The sequence below is a fragment of the Oncorhynchus keta genome, chromosome 4, assembly GCF_023373465.1.
Source record: "Oncorhynchus keta strain PuntledgeMale-10-30-2019 chromosome 4, Oket_V2, whole genome shotgun sequence".
NCBI classification, from domain to species: domain Eukaryota; kingdom Metazoa; phylum Chordata; class Actinopteri; order Salmoniformes; family Salmonidae; genus Oncorhynchus; species Oncorhynchus keta.
The window spans coordinates 35,932,998-35,959,796 of record NC_068424.1 but is presented as its reverse complement, the minus strand read 5'-3'; the positions used below and the strand labels follow the sequence as shown (position 1 = coordinate 35,959,796).

The 26,799-nt window shown below is 42.7% G+C and overlaps 1 pseudogene; it reads right to left on the bottom strand.

The window, feature by feature from the left end:
* The window catches only part of LOC118382967 (ribonuclease 3-like), a 165,786-nt pseudogene that overhangs the window by 32,071 nt on the left and 106,916 nt on the right, over positions 1-26,799 (bottom strand).

Sequence of the window (26,799 nt, the reverse complement as noted above, 5' to 3'; positions counted from 1 at the left end):
GAAGCGAGGTCTAGGCTACTTAGTTGATGTTTAAGAGGTAACGTAAGACACATTTAAAGGCTGCTTTGTGGTTAAGAACAACATTAACACAAGAGAGGAAGAAATGGGGAAGTTATGGAATGGCTATACGCAAAGTGTGTTTATATTGACTGAATCGATCCAGGTAAATAGCATACCACCTTGCATCCCACTGTTGGCTTGCCTCTGAAGCTAAGCACGGTTGGTCCTGGTTGGGAGATCAGATGCTGCTGAAAGTGGTGTTGGAGGGACAGTGGGAGACACTGTAAGAGTTGCAGAACTGGTGGCAGTGAAGTCAGATGCAGGAGAGCAGAGATAGATAATAGATGGAGCAGTTTAATTACAAAACCCACGGCAAATACAAAAAAAAACTACATGGGTACAAAACCCGATGCGCACCAGTAACATAGCGTACAAGCACTTACAAACAAACAATTCCACACAAGGACATGGGGGGAACAGAGAGGGTTAAATACACAACAATGAATGATGGAAATGGAAACCAGGTATATAAGAAAACAAGACAAAACAAATGGAAAATGAAAAGTGGATCGATGATGGCTAGAAGACCGGTGACGCCGACCACCGAACACCGCCCGAACAAGGAGAGGAAACAACCTCGGTGGAAGTCGTGACAGACACAGACACTCTAAAAAAATATCCTAATGCCCCTAGGAAGTGATTGGTGACACTGTGTAGGGTGCTGTCTTTCAGGTGGGATGTTAAATGGGGTTCCTGACTCTCTGTGGCCACTTAAGATCCCATAGCACTTTTTTGTAAGAGTAGGGGTGTTAACCCTGGTGTCCTGGCAAAAATTCCCAATCTGACTATCATGGCCACCTAATCATCCCCAGCTTGCTATTGGCTCATTCATCCCCCTCCTGTCCCCTGTAACTATTCCCATGGTCATTGCTGTAAATTAAAATGTGTTCTCAGTCAACTTACCTGGTAAAATAAGGGGAAATATAATAGATGATGATGGCTGGCTCCTGTTGTTGATAAACACCCACATCCACAAATAGTCTCTGAGTTTAAGTGCTGATCTAGGATCAGTTTAGACTTTTGTATGAGATTATATGGACAGATCAGCACTCCTACTCTGAAATAGTTTGTGGATACAGGTCCTGGACCTAATAATAAAGTCTACCTTCAAAACAGTATCAAATGGAAATTGGAAATAATATAAAATATACAGAGAAATATGAGCTTCCACCATAGTTGGTGGAAGGATGATTTGAAAATAAACATTTTCAGCCAGAGTAGTAAAGTTAGTGGTAATGTAGTGTGGAAAGGTTAATATAACGTAATGCAGCAGGCCCTACTTCAGGCTGTCTTACTATAATAATATAATACATAACGAAAAAAATATATAAACACAACATGTTAAAGTGCTGGTCCCATGTTTAATGAGCTGAAATAAAAGATCCCAGAAGGGTTCCAAACACACAAAAGCTTATTTCTCTCAAATGGTGTGCAAAAATGTGTTGACATCCCTGTTAGTGAGCATTTCTCGTTTGCCAAGATAATCCAGCTACCTGACAGGTGTAGGATATCAAGAAGATGATTCAACAACAGGATCGTTACACAGGTGCACCTTCTGCTGGGGACAATAAAAGGCCATTCTAAGATGTGCCGTTTTGTCACACAACCAAATGCCACATTTTGAGGGAGCGTGCAAATGGCATGCTTACTGCAGGAATGTCCACCTGAACTGTTGGGAGATAATTGAATGTTCATTTCTCTACCATAAGCCGCCTCCAATGTAGTTTTAGAGAATTTGGCAGCATGTCAAACCGGACCCACAACCGTAGACCACGTGTATGGCGTCGTGTGGACGAGTAGTTTTCTGATGTCAACGTTGTGAACATAGTGCGCCATGGTGAGGGTGGGGTTATGGTATGGGCAGACATAAGCTACAGACAACGAACACAATTGCATTTTATCGAAGGCAATTTGAATGCACTAAGTTATGAGATCCTGAGGCCTATTGTTACCACCATTCCTTCATGTTTCAGCATGATAATGGACAGCCCCATGTCACAAGGATCTGTACACAATTCCTGGAAGCTGAAAATGTCCCAGTTCTGCATATTCACCAGACATGTCACCCATTGAGCATGTTTGAGAAGCTCTGGATCGACATGTACGACTTAGCGTGTCGACTCAGCGTGTTCCAGTTCCCGTCAATATCCTGGAACTTCGCACAGCCACTGTAGAGGAGTGGTACAAGATTCCACAGGCCAACACATTTCTTTCGCAATAGAGTTGATCAACTCTATTGAGAAAAAAATATGTTGCGCTGCATGAGGCAAATGGTGGTCCCACCAGATACTGACTGGTATTCTGATCCACGTCCCCATCTTTTTTTTTAAGGTATCTATGACCTGTATTCCCAGTCGTGGAATCCATAGATTAGGGCCTAATGAATTGATTTAAATCGGCTGATTTCATTACATGAACAGTAACTCCGTAACATATGTGAAATTGTTGCATGTTGCATTTATGTTTTTGTTCAGTGTAATATCATATGCCATTTAACAGTACATAGTCAAAAGTAGAACCCTATGTACTCTGGTCAAAAGTAATGCACTATATAGGGTGCCATTTGAGATGCAGAGAGACAGTATCAAGGCTCTACTGTAGGTACACTGTGTGTACGTAGCTAGTTAGATGACATGACTGTTTATATGCTCAAGAGAACCACTCATTTCAGCCCAAACCCCTCAACCCTGCTGTCATCATCTCTGCTTTGCTCTGCCCTGGCCTTAGAAGAATATAAGAGGATGCGAATGATCTAGTGTGTGTGTGTGTGTGTGTGTGTGTGTGTGTGTGTGTGTGTGTGTGTGTGTGTGTGTGTGTGTGTGTGTGTGTGTGTGTGTGTGTGTGTGTGTGTGTGTGTGTGTGTGTGTGTGTGTGTGTGTGTAGGAGTGTGAGGACATGTGTTTGTATATGTGTGTGCGCACAGTGCATGTCATCCTCTTGTGGCTTGGCCTTTGAAGAGCATCCAGTAGTGTATATCTCATCATGCGGCTGCCCCTCCATCCTCTCAACCCCCTCCACAACCTAACCCTACCAACCCCTTAATGCTCAAGCCTTTTTCAGGATGCATCCCAAAAAGCGATCGATTCCCTACATAGACCTATGGGCCCTGGTCAAAAGTAGTGCACTATGTTGGGAATAGGGTGCCATTTGGGATGCAACTTAGCCTTTTTGATGTCTAAAGACCAGAAGGCTGGGAGGCCAAATGAGGGAGGGAAGGCTATAACCTTCCTCTTCACTAGCCATGATAGGGAGCCCTCACACTCATCATCAACCCTCCGGTCACCAAGCAAGGGCTCGGCAGCCAAAGGACAAGCCGGCATACCTGTACTCCCACAGGATAACTAAATGTCTTTACTTGCCTTTCATAAAGGAAAGTGAATAGTAAAATGCCAATATTTCAGGGTTTGAAGACGTCAAGGAGGGAGAGGACATGTAGCCTATGGACAAAAACACGCAAACTCCAATTTAAAAACCTCAAGGAGAGAGCAATGTACTATAGGATCTCTATGCCAAAAAACAATTTTGGTACATTTTTTAAAACTTCACATCAGAGAGAGTGGAGAGGCCTTGGACATATACAAATACAGTACACGCAAAATGGCAATAATTTTGTTATTAAATTAAGAGAGAAATTAGAAAAATGCCTTGTACATATGGTACAAGTAAATAGACAATGGTTGAGGTTTTAAACAGGGTTTAAACGCTATACTACATACACTCCAGCAGGTCAGCTAGGGTCTTGGTGCGGAGGGCCACGAGCCATTTGGCTTTGTCGTTAGTGATGGCAAACTCCTGCATGCCCAGCTCCTCTTCCACTTTGACCTGGGGACGGTTGTTTACCAATGAGCTACGCGACAACTGTGGAACACACACATGCACGCACACACACACATCCAATTTTGATCACACACAGAATATCCAAGTCTCACAGATCCACTTTGCACATATGCCAAAGTGCGTGCACAGTACACACGCACATACAAAAAAAAGAAGAAAAAAAAGAAGGAAAATAAACACCATATGGACTAATACATCACAGACCCTGTAGCGTGTAGGATCACGCCAGGCTATTCAATGTTTCACTTTTCACGTCATTGGACTGTTAAATATTACATTGAGATTCAAAGCTCAGCAGATGAAGACATGTCAAAACAAGACGAGTGCATTGCCCGCTCTGAAAGAGTTGGCATAAACATTATAAATATAAACGCAGTAGTGGGGAAAGTAGAGATAGAATAGATCAAATGCTGTGGGACGTCTCAGCTAACTCGATCTTAACGCTACACACACACACGCGCGCGCGCACATGCATACACACACACACACACACACACACACACACACACACGCACACACACACGCACGCACACACACACACACACACACACACACACACACACACACACACACACACACACACACACACACACACACACACACACACACACACACACACACACACACACACACACACACACACACACACACACACACACAAAGGCAATGTGTTGAATGAGCACTTCAATTTGAAATCCATTTGAGTCCGAGTCTGTTTCTACTCTTGGGCAGGCCGGGACCATCTCAGTCTCTTAGCTATGCTTCACTGCAGACCTTTTATCCCATTGATGTCACATCTACTCTCCACTAATAAATATCTAACTGCAGATCTGTTTTTACTTAGCAGCTTTTAGTTAGGACTTTTCTATGACAAATCAGTTACAGCAGCACTGCACTGCATGCTCCTCCCCACTGCAGAGTACGTAAGGAAAAGGAACCAAAAGGAAAGAGTGGAATGACGTTTTTTTTCTTCCTTTCCACCATTCAATATTGATTGACAGGATGGGAAATGCATGACTGGAATGTTCCGGCAAGTATTGTATAAGATGAACACAGAGACACCCTTAAACCCACACACACACTGTTACAGCATCATCCAAGGACGGAGACAATCTGTTTTCATCTGCACTCCACAGCCATCACAAAAGAGTACCAACAAAGGCCTGCTATTAAAGACACTTTCCCGTGCAACAATAGGCTACCCATCTCGCTCTCTCTTTAGCCCAGTAACTCTTCCTTTCAGCACACAAAGACAGGGAAAGAAAGGGGGAGGGATACAAAGGGAGCAGGAAGAGCTAAAGAAGAGAGAGATACAGCATGGACGTGCGTGCAGCAGGGGAAAAAACGGATGCTGTGAATAACCAGAGAAAAAACGGAGAGATGGGTACAGAGGGAGGAACAAACAAAGACGGGGAGAGCCGGAGAGGAGAGAGAGGGCACAGTGAGAGAGGAGTGCAAGGTGAGGAGGGAGAAGCGGCAGAAAGAGAGAAGCAAAGCAAGACAGACAAAGATGTAAATAGCAAGGGAACTAGATGAGGAGAAGGAAGAAGAGAATAGATGGAGAGAGAAGTTCTGGGATTTCTCCTTACTGTTAAGTGTCCTTCGTGGTGGTCAGGGAAATGGATGAAGATGTACTCTGTAGCCATCAGCTGCATGACGGAGTCTCCCAGGAACTCCCTTCTCTGGTTGTGACCCCAGAGAGAGGGAGCGAAACAGGGAAACGGGTAGAAAGGGGGGAAGAGGTAAAGAGGGGTGAGGAAGAGGAAAGAGGGCTTATTTAGGTGCACAGCCTCAGGCCTTCAATTCACATGTGTCTTCAACTCTTAGTCAAACCCATGGGGGCTTTAGCCTTAGTGCCATGCTGATTGTGATGCACTAAAGCACTAATGCGAACGTGCACACACACTACTCATGTGCAGCCCTGGGGAGAGACGAGAGCAGGCCCTAACAGTCAGTGACAAGTGAAAGGTTATTACCCACATGGAGAGAAGTTTATACCGCTAAGGTTAAATAGAATGGTAAGGTTGGATCAGATCAATGATACCGCTGCGTTCAGTCAATTGTGTTGAATTAACTAAGACAAGCAGACATGCACAGTACCCCCCCCACACACACACACACACACACACACACACACCTTCCAACATTAAACCCCTACTGATATCTATGGATGTGTTTGATCATATTCAGAGCCTTCTACTCCCTATGCAGTAGTACCATATTAGACAGGGGGGTACTGCAGTGTAGTAGGAGATGGAGGAGAGGCGCTGCACAGCATTGCTCCTTAATTAAACAGAATTATAGATTAGTGTTGCAGATGTAGGTTGGTGCTATGCCAAGGAGCCAGGGCGGGCAGCACAGACCACAGTGAGCAGAGCGGAGTTGGAGATATGTCGACATGGACTGTATCGCAAATTGCACCCTATTCCCTTTTCAATGCTCTACTTTCGACCAAAAGTAGTGTACTGTCGAGGGAACAGGGCGCCATTTGGGACGCAAACAGAAATATGAGGTTCAGCAGGTTAGAGCAGGATTGACTGAGTACAGTTATAGTTGAGTGGAGAGGGGATAGAGCGAGGACATAGGAGCAAGGGAAGGGGGGGAAGAGAGGAGGGGTGAAAGAGAGGAGGGATGAGGAGTGGAAATGATCACATCAAAGGTCAGAGTTTATTGTCCCCTTTCTGCGGCATCGACTGGCAGGCACATTTTTTGTTATGCGGCATATCGGACTTAGGAAACTCTCCTGGAATGTGCTTCATAAGAAGGGTGAGGGAGAGAGAGAGAGAGAGTGCTGCAGCACGCACATACTGAACCTCAATATGTGTGTGTTAAGATGACAGTGAGCATGTGTGTTCTAGAGGGATAGAAAAAATGCGAGGGAAAGCGAAAAAAAAGAGAAAAACATAGTAAAAAAGGCGAGAGAGATAGAGGGTCAGGGCAGAAGGAAAGCGTTTTAGTGTGAAAGCCACATAGAGCCATCTCTCCAACACAGGAGGCACAATGCAGCGGTAGTGAGATGGTAAAGGATGGGGGAAAGTAAAGTGTGAATCCCATGTTTTATTCTGCCCTGACTTTGATCTAAAACACCTTTAACAGCTTCAGGAGGCTCGCGTTCCAACGACAACTACTCCATTTTGTAACACCTGTGTTTGTGTTCGTGTATGTGGCTCCTTTGCTACTTAGGAGTTCTAGAAATAGAGTTTCCCAGCTCAGTAGCGGTCCGGGAGGTTGTTTAGGCCTGATCCAACAGGGGAGGCTATATATACCTGAGCGGAGAGGGGCAGGATGAGAGGAGCGGTGCGGTCTCTCGTGGTTTGGGATCATTGATCATGGCAGCCATTGAGTGTCCTGACCATTAGGGGCCTATGATAAAAGGTGTGCGTCCCAAATGGCACCCTAATCCCTTTATAGTGCACTACTTTCTGGTCAAATGTAGTCCGCTGTATAGGGAATAGGGTGCCATTTGAGAGGCAACAGAGGGGATTTAGAGGGTAGAGTCGTGGGAGCAGAGTTTCTCCGTCTGTGTTCCTCCGAGGTTGTCTAATGTCACTAGGATCTCTAAAAGGCGTCAACTCACAGCTCCACTTCCTCTAGGTCAGACTCTATCTAAATGCACTACTATGAGGTTACTGAGTGTGTGTTCTATCTATCTACTTCCACAATGAGGTTAGTTTGTGTACGTGTGTGTGTGTGTGTGTGTGTGGGGGGGGGGCTCGTCTCCTCTACGTCCTGTACTATTCTTTTGTATGACCTTCATTTCGGTTTCCAGTGTGATGAGATAGGGTTCTAAAGGTTGCCCTACTTTGGGCAGACTCACACTGCTACCGACCTCGTGTTCTCATGTTCAATTTCAAACTCTGTTTCATCAGCATCCCATTTTAAGAACAAAGGATTCCTTACTTTTTTAGATGACCTTCATTACAAACAGTTGATTTATTTTTACACGTCCACTAATACTTTTTGAGTAAAACTATCAGCATTAGGCTTGACTACTGGGTATAATCACAAGCTAATGGTAAAGAATTGCCCCCCCCCATAAAATGTGTTACAAAGGTTTGTATCATAATCTTCACATTCACGGCCACCTAATTATTCCGCTGATTCCCAATTGGCATATATCACTCCTCACCTCTTCACCATGCTATCAGATGTGTGGTGAGCGTTCTGGCACACAATGGTTGCTGTGCATCAAAAGCGGTTGGTGGCACCTCAATGGGGACGACGGGCTTGTGGTAATTGAATGGTATCAAACACATGCCATTCCATGTGCCCCGTTCCGGCCATTATTATGAACTGTCCTCCCCTCAGCAGCCTCCTGTGCCGTGCATCACCTCAACAGGTGAGTTTCCCCCTTATTACGTAAAGCGCTTTGAGCACCTAAATCCAATTGAACATTATTATTATTTGTATTATATAATGGCTAAGAATTAGTGTAAAAACTGAGTCTAATAATAAGTTGGCCATTAATAATAGGGTTAGCATTGCAGGCGTCAGTCTATTCTTTGAGAAGGAAGAGAAACCTTCAAAGTTAACCTTGACAGTTCAGCCCTCTAATCGACTTCACTAACCATGAGTGGTGAAAGGCTCTGACGTTAAAGTGATGGATTAAAAAACACAACGACACACACACACACACACACACACACACACACACACACACACACACACACACACACACACACACACACACACACACACACACACACACACACACACACACACACACACACACACACACACACACACACACATCCTTGTGGCAAATCTAAAAGCAATTACTGATATCAGAGATGCACTGTCAAGGCTAATTTGGATTTGCTGTCAAAACTCACCATTGTGTTGCTAACATTTCACTTTTTTGAATGGATCACACATTTAACCCTCATATGCTCTACACAGTGAAGCACATCTCCTAAAAGATGGCATGACCTCTGCAATTATTTTCCATTGAGTGTCATTTTTAAGAGCATTTTAAACACAATGAAAGAGGAATGCTAAGTACAGAGCATTTGAAGAAACCGTGAAGACAGCTTTCTTTTAAACGTTGTTGAATAAAGTATTGCATCGGAGCCACTAGAGTGTAGAGCTTTTCCTTTCATTTAAAAACAATGCTACAGTACAAAGCAGTAAAACATGCTAAAATGTTTATTTCATTCTACTGAGCAATTTGCTTTACGTTCGTATTTTTTAATTTTATTATTTCCTATTGTTGTTGCATTGTCGAGAAGGAACGTGCATGTAAGCCTTTCGTTGGCCGGTGTATATACCAAGTGTATCCTGTACAACTAATAAAACATGAAACTTGAAAATGAAACAGCAAAGGTAACCGGGTAACTCGAGACAAGTGTGAATCAAAGCTGACTTATTCAAAAACACATTGTCTGCACTCACTCGAGTAAAATCACCCATTTTTTTTTATACTATTTTTCTACTGTAATTTTACCTTTATTTAACTAGGCAAGTCAGTTGAGAACAAATTCTTATTTTCAATGACAGCCTAGGAACAGTGGGTTAACTGCCTGTTCAGGGGCAGAACGACAGATTTGTACCTTGCCAGCTCAGGGGTTTGAACTTGCAAACTTCCAGTTACTAGCCCAACGTTCTAACCACTAGGCCATCCTGCCGCCCCTACTGTGAGTCGCAAGCGATGAAAGCCACCTATGAAAGGTAACAAGCAGGGAAGCGAAACACAGCAGTTCTTCACCCAATTGAATTCGACCTGATTGAAATGTCAGCAACTTTATAAAACCAATGATTTCACCATTGTTAAAAAAGAAACATGCAGTTTGATTTAATATAAAAGGATTTGGAGACAATGTAAGCGATGTTGGCATCTGAAATGACCTCTAGGGTTATTATTATTAAATCAAGTCTAACAATATCTCAGACAGTATTCGTAAAAATGTGTCTCCAAAGCAACAACAACACAGTAAATGTGTCAGAATTCAAATAAAGTAGTAAGCTAAACAAAATGTGTGCATGTTCACTGTAATATACATAATACACTGCCTGCAAGTAATGGCTTAAAACATAAAAGTTCTAAGTTATTAACTTAAACTACAAACTATGAATATAAATTAAATCAAGTGAAATGGGCCTCCAAGACCTCACAGAGCTGAGAGCGAGAGAGAGAGAGAGAGAGAGAGAGAGAGAGAGCGAGAGAGTGAGAGAGAAAGAACAAGAGAATGAAAGACAGAAACAGAGAGACAAATTAACAGAGGGAGAAAGTGAAAGGCTCTATTCGCATGAGAGAGAAGGATTAACAACCAATGCCACGGGCCAGCCAGTAAATATAATCAACAACATGTAAAAACTCAATTTCCCATGGGGGAGTGGGGTTGTGACCTCCCTAGTGGAGTCGGGCCATGGCTGGAGAGGGGCTTTAGTGTACCCTGGGAGGACTACGCATGCTGTAAAAGCCACAGGATTAGGCATTGGGCCAACTAGGAGTTAAACAATCCATCCATCACTACCGGATTGCGATGGAGGATGGACCGGGCAGAGAGGCAGGCAGCAGGCCCTGTGACTATGTGCACAAAGCTCTGAAGACTGGAAGACACTCCTACTGTAGACCAGAGGTCTCATACTGAACAAGGCTGGGGGGATATGGCGTGCTTCCCAAATGGCACCCTATTCCCTATATAGTGCATTTCTTTTGACGAGAGCACTAGTGGAAAATTAACTAGGACCTAGCTAAAGATATAGAGATGTACACTAATGGTGGCATTTAGGACTGTTATGAGAGAATATTTGTAATAACGCGCACCCATGCACACGCTCACACACACACCCCTCCCATACTCACAGTGTGAGGTGGTTGAAGCCCACGGTCCTCAGTGTGAAAGATTTGGCCAGCAGGCGACAGTGCGTGAACATAACACCAATTGCATCCTCAAAGTCCTTCAGCTTTTGAATCACCGGAGACATCTCGATCAGCTGCCTGTCCATCTGCGGCTCCTGCACCTGGGAACACAACATTTACAGCTAAACACTTCAGGAAATGAGCGGTTCCTGGGAACTTCCAAAACTGATCACATCAGTTTTGAAAGTAAAACTGAATAAGTAAGTCTGTCTTTTACCTGCCCTGCAGAACTAATCAAAAAGTGATTTCGGCCATCCTGGACCGGAGCAGCCTATCCCGGGACTAGATCATAGGGTTGGGATCACAGATCAAGGCTCGGCTATAGGCTTGCTTGGTAGTTCAGTGAATTGGGAGAGTATCGGGTTTTAACAGAGACAAATATGCTAAACCTGGCGGAACATTGAAACTTATGATGACCTCCCTTATTAGGGGAGGAAATGTGCTAAAATGCATGCTTTAAATCAATAGAGGGCTGAGTGAGTGCGTGTTGTGTGTTCATTCAGGAGAAACACTTATAGATGCATTCATTAGCCTGTATTTAACCAGGCAAGTCAGTAAAGAACAAATTCTTATTTACAATGACAGCCTAGGACAAGGGGGTTAACTGCTTTTGTTCAGGGGCGGAATGACAGATTTTTACCTTGACAGCTCAGGGATTCGATCCAGCAAACTTTTGGTTACTGGCCAAATGCTTTAACCACTAGGCTACTTGTCAGCCAAACCCGGACGATGCTGGTCAAATTGTGCGCCGCCCTATGAGACTCCCAGTCACGTTCAGTTGTGATACAGCCTATAATCGAACCAGGGTCTGAGGTGACGCCTTTAGCACTGAGATACATTGCCTTAGACCACTGCGCCTGCCTGTAATAGAGAGAAGTATCTAATTGGTCTCTGGCTTGCTACTGCTGGAGGTTTGATCAAGACACTTCCCTCATTGAAAACAAACACAGAGCTACATCATCCCACATGGCACCCTGTCCCCTAGTGCAGTTCTCTTGACGAGAGCCCAATGGTCCCTTGTCAAAAGTAGTCCACTACATAGGGAATAGAATCTCATTTGGGACGTAGTCATCATTAAATATATACATGAATTCACCTTATTCACCTGGCTGGCTTCACATGTATAAACACTGTACTGTAAGTAGGTAAGTACAATATGTATGTAAAGTTTCTATAACAGTATCTATCAACTCCAGTCTGCCTGATGCATATGGTACAGTACAGTTAAAGTCACAATCCTGAGTGTGTATATATATATCATGGATTCCAATGACCATTGGAGAGCAGTAAATATTGCAGATTGTACCTTTGAGTTCATGTTTGGTTTAATTTAATAAGCAATATGGACTAAGCAGTGGTGGAATAGCTAGATGCCCAATGTCAAACAAGCAGAGTGGTTGGTATTTTTATACTCTACGTTTTAATTGGATGGCTGCTGACAATATCATGGTTCCGTCTTCCAACTTTAGCCCCAAAGAAGATTTTCAATTCTGCCGTCCTCTTAATTACCAACAACTCTTTAAATGCCACACGTCACCACTAACACAATTGGATGAGTCAAGCATTCACAACACACGCTCAGACACGCACACTCTTTCGGGCATTTGGAATAATTTTTCTGACTTGATTTCCTACGTGAGTTTTTCTTAAGGGGACGATGGCTGATAGCAACACTTCAAAATAACAAAGTTTAAATAATTCTGATTTAAAAAAAAAAAAATGTTGCATACATTTTTGAGAATCCGAGGGCACATGCTAAATCTTTTCATCCTCCTGAGGGAGAAGAAGCTCTGATGTCCGTGGAGTCATGCATTGCCACTCAGTCGTGGGTGAACAGGGAGGACGTCCGCAAGGAAGTCCAGGATCCAGATGCAGAGGGAAGGGTTCAGTCCTAGGGTCCTGAGCTTGGTGTTCAGCTTGGAGCTGTCTATGGTGTTGAACGATCTTGAGTCTATGAACATCATTCTCACACAGTTTGTTCTCCTCTTGTCCAGGTGGGAGAGGGCAGTGTGAAGTGCAATTGAGATTGCGCCATCTGTGGATCTGTTGAGGGTGGTATGCGAATTGGAATGGGACCAGGGTGTCTGGCATGGTGTTGATGTGTGTAATGACAAGCCTTTCAAAGCTATTCATAATTACAGATGTGAGTGCTAAAGGGCGATAGTCATTGAGGCAGGTTACCTTAGAGCTCTTGGGAACAGGTACAATGGTAGTATGCTTGAAGCATGTTGGGATTACCAACTGGGACAAGGAGAGACTGAACATTTCAATGAAGACACTTGCCAGCTGGTCTGCGAATGCTCCGAGAATGTGACCTGGTATTCCGTCTGGTGGCCTTGCAAGTGTTAACCTGTTTAAAAGTTTACTCACATCAGCCATCGAGAGCGAGATCACACAGTCATCTGGAACAGGAGCTTTCATGCAGGACTCAGTGTTGTATTCCTTGAAGTGAGCATGAAAGGCATTTAGCTCGTTTTGGAGTTCTGCATCACTGGGCATCATTGTCTGCAAGACGTGCCACATCTGACGAGTGTCAGAGCTGGTGGAATAGAATTCTATACCTTCCTCCTATATTGTCCTTTTGCATGTTTGCATGTTTTTGCATGTTTGTTGGAGGTGGTAGTGGGCTTTCTTGTATGTGATCATGTCCATGTCCTGTTCTTTGTAAGCAGCAGCTCTAGCCTTTAATCCCATCAAGGATAGTGCCTTTATTTCATGCTTTTTGGTTTGGTAACATTCGTATAGTCACTGTGGGGAAGACGTTGTTTATGCACTTATTGACTGATGTGGTAAACTCCTCAGTGCTATCGGGTGAATCCCGGAACATATCCCAGCCTGTACTTGCAAAACATTATTGGAGCTTCGAGTGAGGGGTGCGCCAGCCTCGCGTCTGCATCATCGGAACACTTTCGTATTGAGCGCACAATAGTACTTCCTGTTTGAGCTTTTGTTTGAAAACTGGGAAACAGAAGAATGGAGTCATTCATTTTCAAATTATTATATATATTTGTTTATCTTTATTTGTTTATCTAGGGAGTAGATCCGCTTTAAAATTGTAGATAGATTGTAGCTTCCATCAATGTAATTGTCTGCATCACTTCCAAACCCCCATTTATATTTTTTGCAAATACTCTACTGTTAAAAAGTTTGTGGTCACTTAGAAATGTCCTTGTTTTTGAAAGAAAAAAAACATTTTTTTTAAAACTTAAAATAACATCAAATTGATCAGAAATACAGTGTACACATTGTTAATGTTGTAAACGACTATTGTACCTTAAAACGGCAGATTTTTAATGGAATATATACATAGGCGTACAGAGGCCCATGGTCAGCAACAATCAACGCTTGCTTTCCAATGGCACGTTGTGTTAGCTACGTTTATAATTTTAAAAGGCTAATTGATCATCAGAAAACTCTTTGGAGCTGTTTTTCTGCAAAGGGACCAGGACGACTGATCCGTGTAAAGGAAAGAATGAATGGGGCCATGTTTCGTGAGATTTTGAGTCAAAACCTCCTTCCATCAGCAAGGGCATTGAAGATGAAACGTGGCTGGGTCTTTCAGCATGACAATGATCCCAAACACACCGCCCGGGCAATGAAGGACTGGCTTCGTAAGAAGCATTTCAAGGTCCTGGAGTGGCCAAGCCAGTCTCCAGATCTCAACCCCATAGAACATCTTTGGAGGGAGTTGAAAGTCCGTGTTGATCAGCAACAGCCCCAATACATCACTGTTCTAGAGGAGATCTGCATGGAGGAATGGGCCAAAATACCAGCAACAGTGTGTGAAAACCTTGTGAAGATTTACAGAAAACTTTTGACCTCTGTCATTGCCAAAAAAGGGTATATAACAAAGTATTGAGATAAACTGTTGTTATTGACCAAATACTTATTTTCCACCATAATTTGCAAATAAATTCATAAAAAATCCTACAATGTGATTTTCCTCATTTTGTCTGTCATAGTTGAAGTGTACCTATGATGAAAATTACAGGCCTCTCATCTTTTTAAGTGGGAGAACTTGCACAATCGGTGGCTGACTAAATACTTTTTTGTCCCGCTGTATATTTATATAAATATAAACGCAGCAGTGGGGAAAGTAGAGATAGATAAAATGCTGTGGGACGTCTCAGCTAGCTCTTTCTTAACGACAAACACACACACACACACACACACACACACACACACACGCTTCATGGTTACAGCAGACGCAATCAATCCCCTCTGAGGTCAAGATCACTGCTGTCTATTATTTATTTTGTTCGTGCAACAAAACTATTGACATAGTTGTACAACTTTATGAGCTGGGTTGTCTGTCCTTGCAATTTGTTTATGTTTGCTTGCACTTGTTAGCATTTACAGTGGCAAGTGTCAGCAATTTTTCTTCTTTTTTTTTTACATTTGGAACGAATTAACAGCCTCTTGTGTAAACTGCAGGTAATACTGTAAAACACATACATGTACAGAAACTGTATGAAAATGCACAAATCTAAATACTGCCCAAACTTAGCAGGCAGGCAGAGCTAACCCATGGTGTTAATGCTAATGTATGAACATGGGCCAGCGCACATGCATATGTACACCTACAATCCTGGATATTCTTTATTGAATAAAAGTTTTGTAAAAATAAAAACAAAGATAGATTGTCATCAACATAAGCCTGGGCCTCATTATTGGTGAATTGCTTTCAGCTAACTAACTCCTGACGATCATCAGCCTTTATGTTCTGCCTGGGGCCAGAGTCATCTTGTTACCCCGTAGGCTGAGAGAGAGAGAGAGAGAGAGAGAGAGAGGCAACTGGTAGCCATTTATGCTCAGAGAGAGAGCCCTTGAGCCAGATGTCGGTTGTCCCTGCTTACCTTTAGGCTTCAACAACATAGAAAATTGATGTCTTCACTTAAATAATCTTATCGTAAGACTATTCATTCATGTTAAAAGGTCATTTAAATTTAAGTCACGGGTTCATAAACTAAGCTAGGCATGTAAGGTAAGTAGAAGGAGGAGGAGGAGACCCCTCTCTCTGACCACTCTAACCCACAGCAGACTGACTCAGGTTGGAAATATGGAGAGATGTAAGGATGGCCTTCGCTCTAAACCCCATAATTATCCACGATCCCGCCTAGCATAAACCTTACCCAGGAACACCCAGCGGTGGTCCCTCCCTGACCACTGAGGATTGTGGGATTGACCCTAGGCGTCCACACCTTACCCAGGCATTGACCTCCAAGGCTGCTGTTGAGAAGGGAAGGGCATGGCTGAAATGACCACAAGCTACCATCCTCAGATGCTGGTAACAAGTCAAGAATGAGTGGCTGGAAGATTTTGCTAGACCTCCCAAATAATGTCTGTAAAGCCCTGTTGGTGGGATTTCATAGGTTTCTGTGGCTAAATAGAATGACCCACTGACTTGTATAGGGAAGCCCATTCTAGTGATTCTATTTCTATGGCCATGGCAGCAGCTGACACAATATTATATTCACTGGCATGGTGGCAGGCATATAGGAAGAAGTACAGACAAACGGTTTGGGCTCACTTGTACTGTCAACGTGGGCCAAAAGCTCTCTAAACCATGTCTCAAAATCTCTGTCATCAATTGAGAGCAGAGAGCAAACAAAAATATAAAAACATACATCAGCCAAGATCAGAGTGGGATTTAGAAACAAACATGGATATGCTCAGAAAAACATGCACGTGAAAACACATTGACTCACAAAACGCACTGTGAGACACACACACACACACATACACACACAGAAGCAGTGTTTTGGTCCCTGGAGGCCCTATGTGATTTGGGACCGTGTGTAATCCTGTTACACCATTTTTGATCTCTTCCTCCGAATCCTACTTTCAAACAAACATCATCTTCTCTCTCTTTGCCCTACTCTCAATGTTTCTAGGGAGATCATGCACTGCAAAGGGGAAGAGCGTGAGAAGAATGGGGACAAAAATAGGGGGAGAGAGAGGGAATGAAAATAGGGAGAGAGAGAGAAATAGAAAGAGAGAGAGGAAGAATGAATGAATGTGTATAAAGAGAAAGAAAGAGAGCTAGAGACAGCGGTAGAGAATAAAAGAGCGAGAGGGTGTCTGAGTAATGGTAAGAAAGCGGATTATGGAGAGCGGAAACAGCAGATGGACAACATAGGGACTAGCTAGAGAACAACAGACAGTCTGAGTGTGTGTGTGTGTGTGTATGTGTGTTTCCGTAAGGAACATTTGGTGCCAGACAAGTGACCAGGAATATCTACATTTATCTGAAAACTGTACAGGTCATCCATATACAGTACCAGTCAAAAGTTTGGACACACCTACTCATTCAAGGGTTTTTCTTTATTTTTACTATTATATATTTGAGATTCTTCAAAGTAGCCTACCTTGGCCTTGATGGCAGCTTTGCACACTCTTGGCATTCTCTCAACCAGCTTCACCTGGAATGATTTTCCAACAGTCTTGAAGTAGTTCCCAAATATGCGGAGCACTTTCTGGCTGCTTTTCCTTCAATCTGCAGTCTGACTCATCCCAAACCATCTCAATTGGGTTGAGTAGGTGTGCCCAAACTTTTGACTGATACTGTACATTGGGCGCTTAACCCATTAGAGGGTCCACCCACGCACCCAGCACCATCAATAAATGAGGGATGTTAGCTATATCCTTAAAAACAGCCTATAAGGAAAACTTTATAGCCTATTTGAATTGGTTTTTCCTTTCCTAAAACAATCATTGTCAACCCAGGGGTTAAAGCATAAAAAGAAAACTAATGATGAAACTTAAGTCAATCTTAGATCAACCTCCCCTTTCATACAAGCAAGTCATGACCATCATGCTTTTAGGGAAACAGGATACGTTTGTACATGTACTGTATAAAACTTTAAGTCTGACCAATTCCAGTCCCCTTAGGACTGAGAAGCTCAGTTCTGGTGACCTTTTAAAAAGGACATTCTACTCCAAAATAAGTGAAAATAAAATGAAGCTGACACCAACTAAAATAAAATGTCCACCTCCAGAAACGAGCCCCATAACATATCCAATTATTTTAACATATGGGACAATGCATGGTCTAAATCAGTGGTTCCCAAACTTTTTATAGACCCTTACCCTTTCAAACATTCAACCTCCAGCTGTGTACCCCCTCTAGCACCAGAGTTAGCACACTCACAAATGTTGTTTTTTGCCACCATTGTAAGCCTATATGATACATTTATTGAACATAAGAATGAGTGTGAGTTTGTCACAACCCGGCTCGTGGGAAGTCTTAAATCATTTTCCACACATAGTCTGTGCCTGTATTTAGTTGTCATGCAAGTGAGGGCCCAGAATCCACTCTCACATAGGTACGTGGTTGCAAAGGGCATCAGTGTCTTAACAGCGCGATTTGCCAAGGCAGGTCACTCTGAGCGCAGCCCAATACAGAAATCTAGCAGTGGCTTCTGATTAAATAAGATTTCCACAGAACCGCTTGTCGTAGTTTCGATGAGGCTCTCTTGTTCAGATATCGGTAAGTGGACTGGAGGCAGGGCATTAAAGGGATAACTAATCCAGTTGTTTGTGTCATCCATTTCGGGAAAGTACCTGCGTTATTGCGCACCCAACTCATTCAGGTGCTTCGCTATATCACATTAGGCATTGTCCGTAAGCTTGAGTTCATTTGCACACAGAAAATCATGAAATTATGGGAAGACCTGTGTGTTGTTCTTGTTAATTCAGACAGAGAAGAGCTCCAACTTCTTAATCATAGCCTCAATTCTGTCCCGCACATTGAATATAGTTGCGGAGAGTCCCTGTAATGCTAGATTCAGATCATTCAGGCGAGAAAAAACATCACCCAGATAGGCCAGTCGTGTGAGAAACTCGTCATCATGTAAGCGGTCAGACAAGTGAAAACTGTGGTCAGGAAAGAAAACTTTAAGCTTGTCTCCCTATTTAAAAAAAAACATTTCACTACTTTGCCCCTTGTTAACCGGCGCACTTCTGTATGTTGTAAAAGTGTTACATGGTTGCTGCCCATATCATTGCATAGTGCAGAAAATCCATGAGAGTTCAGGGGCCTTGCTTTAACAAAGTTAGTGTCCAAAACCTATTTCAAGCTGTCAGGCATTTCCCTTGGCAGCAAGAGCCTCTCTGTGGATGGTGCAGTGTACCCAAGTGGCTTCGGGAGCAACTGCTTCCACAAGCGTTACCGCTCCCCTATGTCTCCCTGTCATGGCTTTTGCGCCATCAGTACAGATACCAAAATGAGCAGCAGCTACGTTTGGCTACATACGGACCGTTAGTGGAATTCCCGTGAGAGAGTAATGGTTAATGTGATTGGATGTTAATTATTTGACTAGGCTACCTGTATTTGACATTGTGTTGTTATTTCGCTGAACACTAGATGGTTTAGTTTTATTTTTGGCAGTGAAACGAGGCCACTCAGGCTATAAAATGTACATGGGCTGCTGCTGAAGCATGGGGTTTTTCCATCTGCATTTACCCCATTGGACACAACACCTGATTGTTCTAATTATATATTATTATTATTATTATTATTATTATTATTATTATTATTATTATTATTATTATTATTATTAATAATAATACTTTTATTATAAATACATTAATTATTATTATTCACTCAAAAATGTACATGTTGGAGTTTATTATTAGAAAGTATGTCATTGCCCTTTTAAGAAGAACTCAGTGGTGCCGCTCCAGTTTGCATTTGAAAAACGAGGCCACTTGCGTAATTGAAGGAGTAGAGAAATAAACATGGTAGCAATGGAAAACTGCGACCCCCTTCTTTCTATTAAACAAAGAACAAAGATGCTTTCAAAATAAAAAATGTCAAAACTGCTTTCAAAAGTGTTCTCCTGAGATTGCATTAAGAATTGTTGTGCATTGACTGCTTATTAGAATACATGTTTCCCTTCCTATGGCTCTCTCAACTTGAATATATATATATATATATATACTATAGTATATATACTATATATATACTATATACTATTTGCCTTTCAACAGGCTATGCGATTTAAAACAATCCTTAGGCTTATTTTTTTTTAAATGAGCTAACGATGCTCTGATCCTCCAAATCATGCTTTCTGGTGTAGACGCCTGTTTTGAATGATTTTATGTATTTATGTTTAGAAGCAGTAGGCTAATTAGGTTATATAATTTGGGCAATTTAATTTAATTTACTTTAGGGAAACCCTACCTAACCTGATGGACTCGTCTCCTTTGGTAAGCAACAATCATGCAAGTGGACCATTCTTGATGCACACAGGAAACTGTTAAGCGTGAAAAACCCAGCAACGTTTCAGTTTTTGACACACTCAAACCGGTGCACCTGGCACCTACTACCATACCCCTTTCAAAGGCACTTAAATCTTTTGTCTTGAACATTCACACTCAGGATGGCACATATACACAACCCTTGGCTCAACTGTCACAAGGCCTAAAAATCCTTCTATAACCTCTTCAACCTATGGGGGCGCTATTTCATTATTGGATAAAAAAACGTGCCCGTTTTAAGCGCAATATTTTGTCACAAAAAGATGCTCGACTATGCATATAATTGACAGCTTTGGCAAGAAAACACTCTGACGTTTCCAAAACTGCAAAGATATTATCTGTGAGTGCCCCAGAACTGATGTTACAGGAGAAACCAAGATGAAACTTCAAACAGGAAATGAGCAGGATTTTTGAGGCTCTGTTTGCCAATGTCTCCTTATATGGCTGTGAATACGCCAGGAATGAGCCTGCCCTTTCTATCGTTTCTCCAAGGTGTCTGCAGCATGGTGACGTATTTGTAGGCATATCATTGGAAGATTGGCGATAAGAGACTACATTTACCAGGTGTCCGCCCGGTGTCCTTTGTTTAAATTGCTGCGTAATCTACAAGCTGCACGCAGTCATCCAGTGATTTGAGAGGAGACTTCCACGAACGATATATCATGAAGAGATATGTGAAAAACACCTTGAGGATTGATTCTAAACAACGTTTACCATGTTTCAGTCGATATTATGGAGTTAATTTGGAATAAAGTTTGGCGTTATGATGACTGAATTTTCGGGGTTTTTTGGTAGCCAAATTTGACGCAGAAAACAGAGCGATTTCTCCTGCACAAATAATCTTTCAGGAAAAACTGAACATTTGCTATCGAACTGAGAGTCTTCTCATTGAAAACATCGAAGTTCTTCAAAGGTAAATGATTTTATTTGAATGCTTTTCTAGTTTTTGTGAAAATGTTGCCTGCTGAATGCTAACGCTAAATGCTAAGCTAGCCTGCAATAGCTATCAATACTGTTACACAAATGCTTGTTTTGCTATGGTTGAGAAGCATATTTTTGAAAATCTGAGATGACAGTGTTGTTAGCTTGAGAGCTAGCATATTGATTTCATTTCATTTGCGATTTTCATAAATAGTTTACGTTGCGTTATGGTAATGGGCTTGAGGCTGTAGTCACGATCCCGGATCCGGGTTGGCTCGACGCAAGAAGTTAATAACCTTAATGTTTTGTACACTCAGTGTATTTCACAGAACAGACATGATTCTGTATTAGGCCATTTCACCAACCAGACCTCTCCCAAATCTATATGGCATAAATCCATCGCAGTGATGGAGAACTTTAATCCGAGTCGACCTCACGGTTCAGCTGTCGGAGATTTGAGCACAAAATGCATCAGGGCATTGCATTCATAGACCTATACTAGACTTAGGGATCCACTGTATGATAGCCTATTAATATTTTAAAACACTTATATCAAAAGGAAGAGAAGCTTAGGCCTAGCCCCAAAGAGAGGTAGAGATATGCCGACAGCATGCAAAGACACCGACATGCATTTCTTGATCCTTGTCAGATAGGCTAAAGCATCTGCTGTGCAGATATAGGCGTGCATGTTCGTTCAGAATTACCAAGAAATGCTAGTGCCTAATGTACCCAACAAACGACAGCAATAGGCTTATGATATTTATTTAACAGGCCTACTTATACCCTATCTTAAACTACAATGAACAAAATGCAACATGTAAAATGTTGGTACCATGTTTCATGAGCTCAAATAAAAGATCCACGAAATTGTACAGACACAAATCTAATTTCTCTCAAATTGTGTGCACAAAGCTGTTTACATACAGTACCTTTTAGTGAGCATTTCCTTTGCCAAGATAATGTATCCAACTGAAAGGTGTGGCATATCAAGAAGCTGATTAAACATCATGATCATTACACAGGTGCACCTTGTGCTGAGGACAATAAAATTGCACTCTAAAATGTGCAGTTTTGTCACACAACGCCACAGGTGTCTCAGGTTTTGAGGGAGTGTGCAATTGGCATGCTGACTGCAAGAATGTCCACCAGAGCTATTGCCAGATAATGTAATGTTCATTTCTCTAACATAAACCACCACTAATGATGTTTTAGAGAATTTGGCAGTATATAAAACTGGCCTCACAACCACAGACATTAAAAGTCAATATATAAAAAAAAAAATTTAAAAAAAAGAGTTCTTAACAGGGTGTTTTTTTTTTACCCTCGTAGGTGTCGTCTCCTTCAGACATGAGGATGGTGTTGTGTAGGCGAGCGATTTGCTGATGTCAACTTTGTGAACAGGGTGCCCCAAGGAGGTGGTGGGGTTATGGTATGGGCAGGCATAGGCTGTGTATGACTGTGTGTTCCAGTATGCACCAATATCCAGCAACTTCGCACAGCCATTGAAGAGGAGTGGGACAACGTTCCACAGGCCACAATCAACAGCCTGACCAACTCTATGCGAAGGAGATGTGTTCCGCTGCACGAGGCAAATGATGGTCACTCCAGATACTGATTACATAGATTGGGGCCTAATGATTTTATTTTAATTGACTGATTTCCTTACATGAACTGTAACTCAGTAAAATCGTTGAAATTGTTGCGTGTTGCATTTATATTTTTGTTCAGCATATATACAAAGGATACAATTAGAGACATTGAACTTAATTTCGGCAACAAAAATGTCTTTAGTTTATTTGGTAAATATTTTCTTAATTCTTCCTTGAACTGCACTGTTGGCTAAGGGCTTATAAGTAAGCATTTCATGGTAAGGTCTACATGTTGTATTCGGCGCAGGTGACAAATTAAGTTTGATTAGAGTGTGTGTGTGTGTGTGTGTGTGTGTGTGTGTGTGTGTGTGTGTGTGTGTGTGTGTGTGTGTGTGTGTGTGTGTGTAAGAAAGCGGTACTCTGGGGGGGTTACATATATACAATATGTATTTCAGAGCTGTACATATATATTTTATACATCTTTTTTTTTTATCCATCTACGGATACAGAATGTCGGGACAAACAAACAAAATAGATTATTTCCAAACAACCTGCAGAGGGTGGGCGGATAGTTGAGCCAAACCTCCCGTAGGTCCTGTAAAAGGGAAGAGCGGAGGAGATGAGGAGAGATGGAGAGCGAGGGAGGGTGAAGGAGAGACGTGGGGGGCGGGATTATTGAGTGAATGTGCTTTTAGGACCCACCACACCTCCATGGAGGGAGATAAAATAACAGTAAAGCTGTGTCATAAACGGCACTCTATTAAAGTAGTGAGTAGGGTGCTATTTGAGACGCACGCTGAATGAGTCAGCAGCATGTCGTTCTGAGCACAGAGATCTCCTCATCAACCATCACAACACACCAGGTCCTGTGGCAAAGCCATCACCACACACACACATATATATAAATGCACACAAAACACACACACACACACTTGAAAGCTCCCATCACCCCACACTGACAGACACTGGCCTGTGTAGACAGATATGCATTTGTGCTGTACGTTGGCTCACATAGTCGCGCTGTTTTTATATCCACACAACAGGAGTAACTTTGATGGATAACGGCAGGATAACGCTGTGGTAACGCAGCAGAGACGGCCCGGTTGCTATGGAGACAGGTCGCCAAGACACAGTCTGGTGCTGGTTTCATACTGGGTGAGTCATTCCTGAGACAGAGCGAGAGTGAGCGACACACAAGACAGGGCCGGCAAGTCAGTCATTTGGGCGTTTAAGGGTTTTTTAAAGGGATAAATAGATAAACCTTTAAAGATGCTACACCTTTGGTTGGCCGCAATGAGCACACACACCTCAACTACTCTCCAACGCTACTGCCTTCATGGTAAGGCACTGAGGTGATGAAAAATTCATGAAAGTGCTCAATATGTTCGAGCAAATGCTTTCATTCGTTTTCACATCTCTTCAAAGGTAAAAAGGCCCTAAGTACATAGCACGTACTGAGTCAACATCGTATTGAGTGAAAAATCCACAGCCGTGGTGAGATGGTAGATGGCATCACTCAAGAGTCAACACCACTAGCTATAGCTACCCTCAGAACAGCCTCATTTTGTCAGGGCATGGACTCTACAAGATGTCGAAAGGGTTCCACAGGGATGCTGGCCCATGTTGACTCAAATTCTCCCTACAGTTGTGTCAAATTGGCTGGATGTCCTTTGGTAGTGGAACATTCTTGATACACACTGGCAACTTTTGAGCCTGAAAAACCCAGTAGCATTGCAGTTCTTGACACCAACCGGTTTGTCTGGCACCTACGACCTTACCCCGTTCAAAGGCAATTCAATATTTTGTCTCGCCCATTCACCCTCTGAATGGCACACATACACAATCCATTGTCTCAAGGTTTAAAAATCTTTCTTAAACCTGTGTCCGCCCTTTCATCTACACTGATTGAAGTGGATTTAACAAGTGACATTAAGGAATCATAGCTTTCACCTGGATTCATCTAGTCAGTCTGTCATGGAAAAAGCAGGTGTTCTTAATGTTTTGTATACTCAGTGTTGAGTATATGTATATATTTTTTATGTTCTCTCTAAATAACCTTTGTTGCATAATTAAGATGTCCATACACTGCATTTCAAATAATCGGGAATAATCTAATTAATTCGGGGCTTCAGGGCTAAATATAAGCATTCAATCATAAGAGCCACTAAAAACTTTATTATTTCATCAAAATAGTTGAATCTGCTTTTTTTTGTGCAATAATCAGCGATCTGGCTTTCATGTCGGTCTATGAAAATGCCCTTGTTACACATTTATCTAGAACCATGTACAATGCACATCAACGAACAAATCACCAACTTCTGATAACAAGCAATATAGAAAATGAACAGAGGTTTCATAAACATCTCTCAAGCACAAGCCCACCTGCTAGTGAGTAGCTAGCTAATCTTTATATTTAAAGTCTAGCCAAATTGGATTTAATTTCTTGCTAACAACATAGAAAACAGTTCACGTTTAGATGTTGAAGTCAAGTGGCCTACCTGGATAAGAAAATTCTTATTTCTCAGAATGAGAACGAGTTGCCAATTGTTAATGTGCTTATGTGACATTACGGTCTCGTCGCGTGCAACAGAACCTGCAATGCCACGCAACAGAAACAGAGCATTCATTTTTAACAATCATGCTAATTGATACTCCTGTCTTAGTAGGGTCTCCTCTGTTCTAAATTTTGGGAGTTGAGATATAAAAAGGGCATTTTACTCTATTACAGTAAAATAACGTCTCAATGTGTTTTGGTGTCCATATGACTGATTGTTTTGGACCCCAAATGCAAATATTGATTTGCAATTGTTTGTTGTCAGAGAGGAAGATGAATGCCCAAGCCTAATGGTGAAAATCTGCTGATGTGCCCTTGAGTAAGGCACTTAAGCCTAATTGCTCATAAAATTGTCTCTTGATAAGAGATTCCACTAAATGACAAATGTAATATAATCTTTCGTCTTTGTTATCTTTTGTCTTTGATGGCAGGGAGAGGGGCTAAATGTCTGTTTGCACGTGGGAAGGTGCACAGTCACACAACATAGAAGGAGCGAATGAGACCAAAATGACAAACACACACACACACACACACACACACACACACACACACACACACACACACACACACACACACACACACACACACACACACACAACACACACACACACACACACAAACGTTGATTCCTGCAATAGAGGCATTTGGACCATCGCAATCAAATTAATTTGATGTAATGTCCAACCCTAACACACACACACACACACACACACACACTGTCACACACACCTGATTAAAATGGAAACTGCAGAGGGCCGCCCTACCAGCCACATATTGTCACGTTCTGACCTTAGTTCCTTTGTTTTGTCTTTGTTTTAGTATGGTCAGGGCGTGAGTTGGGTGGGCAGTCTGTGTGTGTTTTTCTATGTTGGGGTTTTGAGTTCGGCCTAGTATGGTTCTCAATCAGAGGCAGCTGTCAATCGTTGTCCCTTATTGAGAATCATACTTAGGTAGCCTGGGTTTCACTTTTGGTTTGTGGGTGTCTGTTTACGTGTGAGTGTTTGGGCCACATGGCACTGTTTCGGTTTTCATTTTGTTCACATTGTTTATTGTTTTGTATTTCAGTGTTCAGACGCTGCGCTTTGTTCCGATCCCTATTCCACCCCTGAATGGCGTTACAGAAACACCCACCAAGAAAGAACCAAGCAGCGTGGTAACAGGCAGCAGCAGCAGGAGAGGCAGCGATACCTGGAGAGATGGACTTGGGAGGAGATATTAGACGGCAAGGGACCCTGGGCACAGCCGGGTGAATATCGCCGCCCCAAGGCAGAACTGGAGGCAGCGAAAGCTGAGAGGCGGCATTATGAGGAGCTAGCTCGGCAGCGCGGCTGGAAGCCCGAGAGGCAGCCTCAAACATTTCTTGGAGGGGCACGCGGGGAGTGTGGCGAGTTCAGGTAGGAGACCTGCGCCAACTTCTCATGCTTACCGGAGAGTAAGAGGTACCGGGCAGGCACCGTGTTATGAGGTGGAGCGCACCGTGTCCCCGGTGCGGGTGCATAGCCCGGTGCGGTACATTCCAGGTCCTCGTATCGGCCGGACTAGAGTGGGCATCGAGCCAGGTGACATGAAGCCGGCTCTACGCATCTGGTCTCCAGTGCGTCTCCTCAGGCTGGCGTACATGGCACCAGCCTTACGCATGGTGTCCCCGGATCGCCAGCACAGCCCAGAGTCTCCCGTCTGTCCTGAGCCGCCAGAGTCTCCCGTCTGTCCTGAGC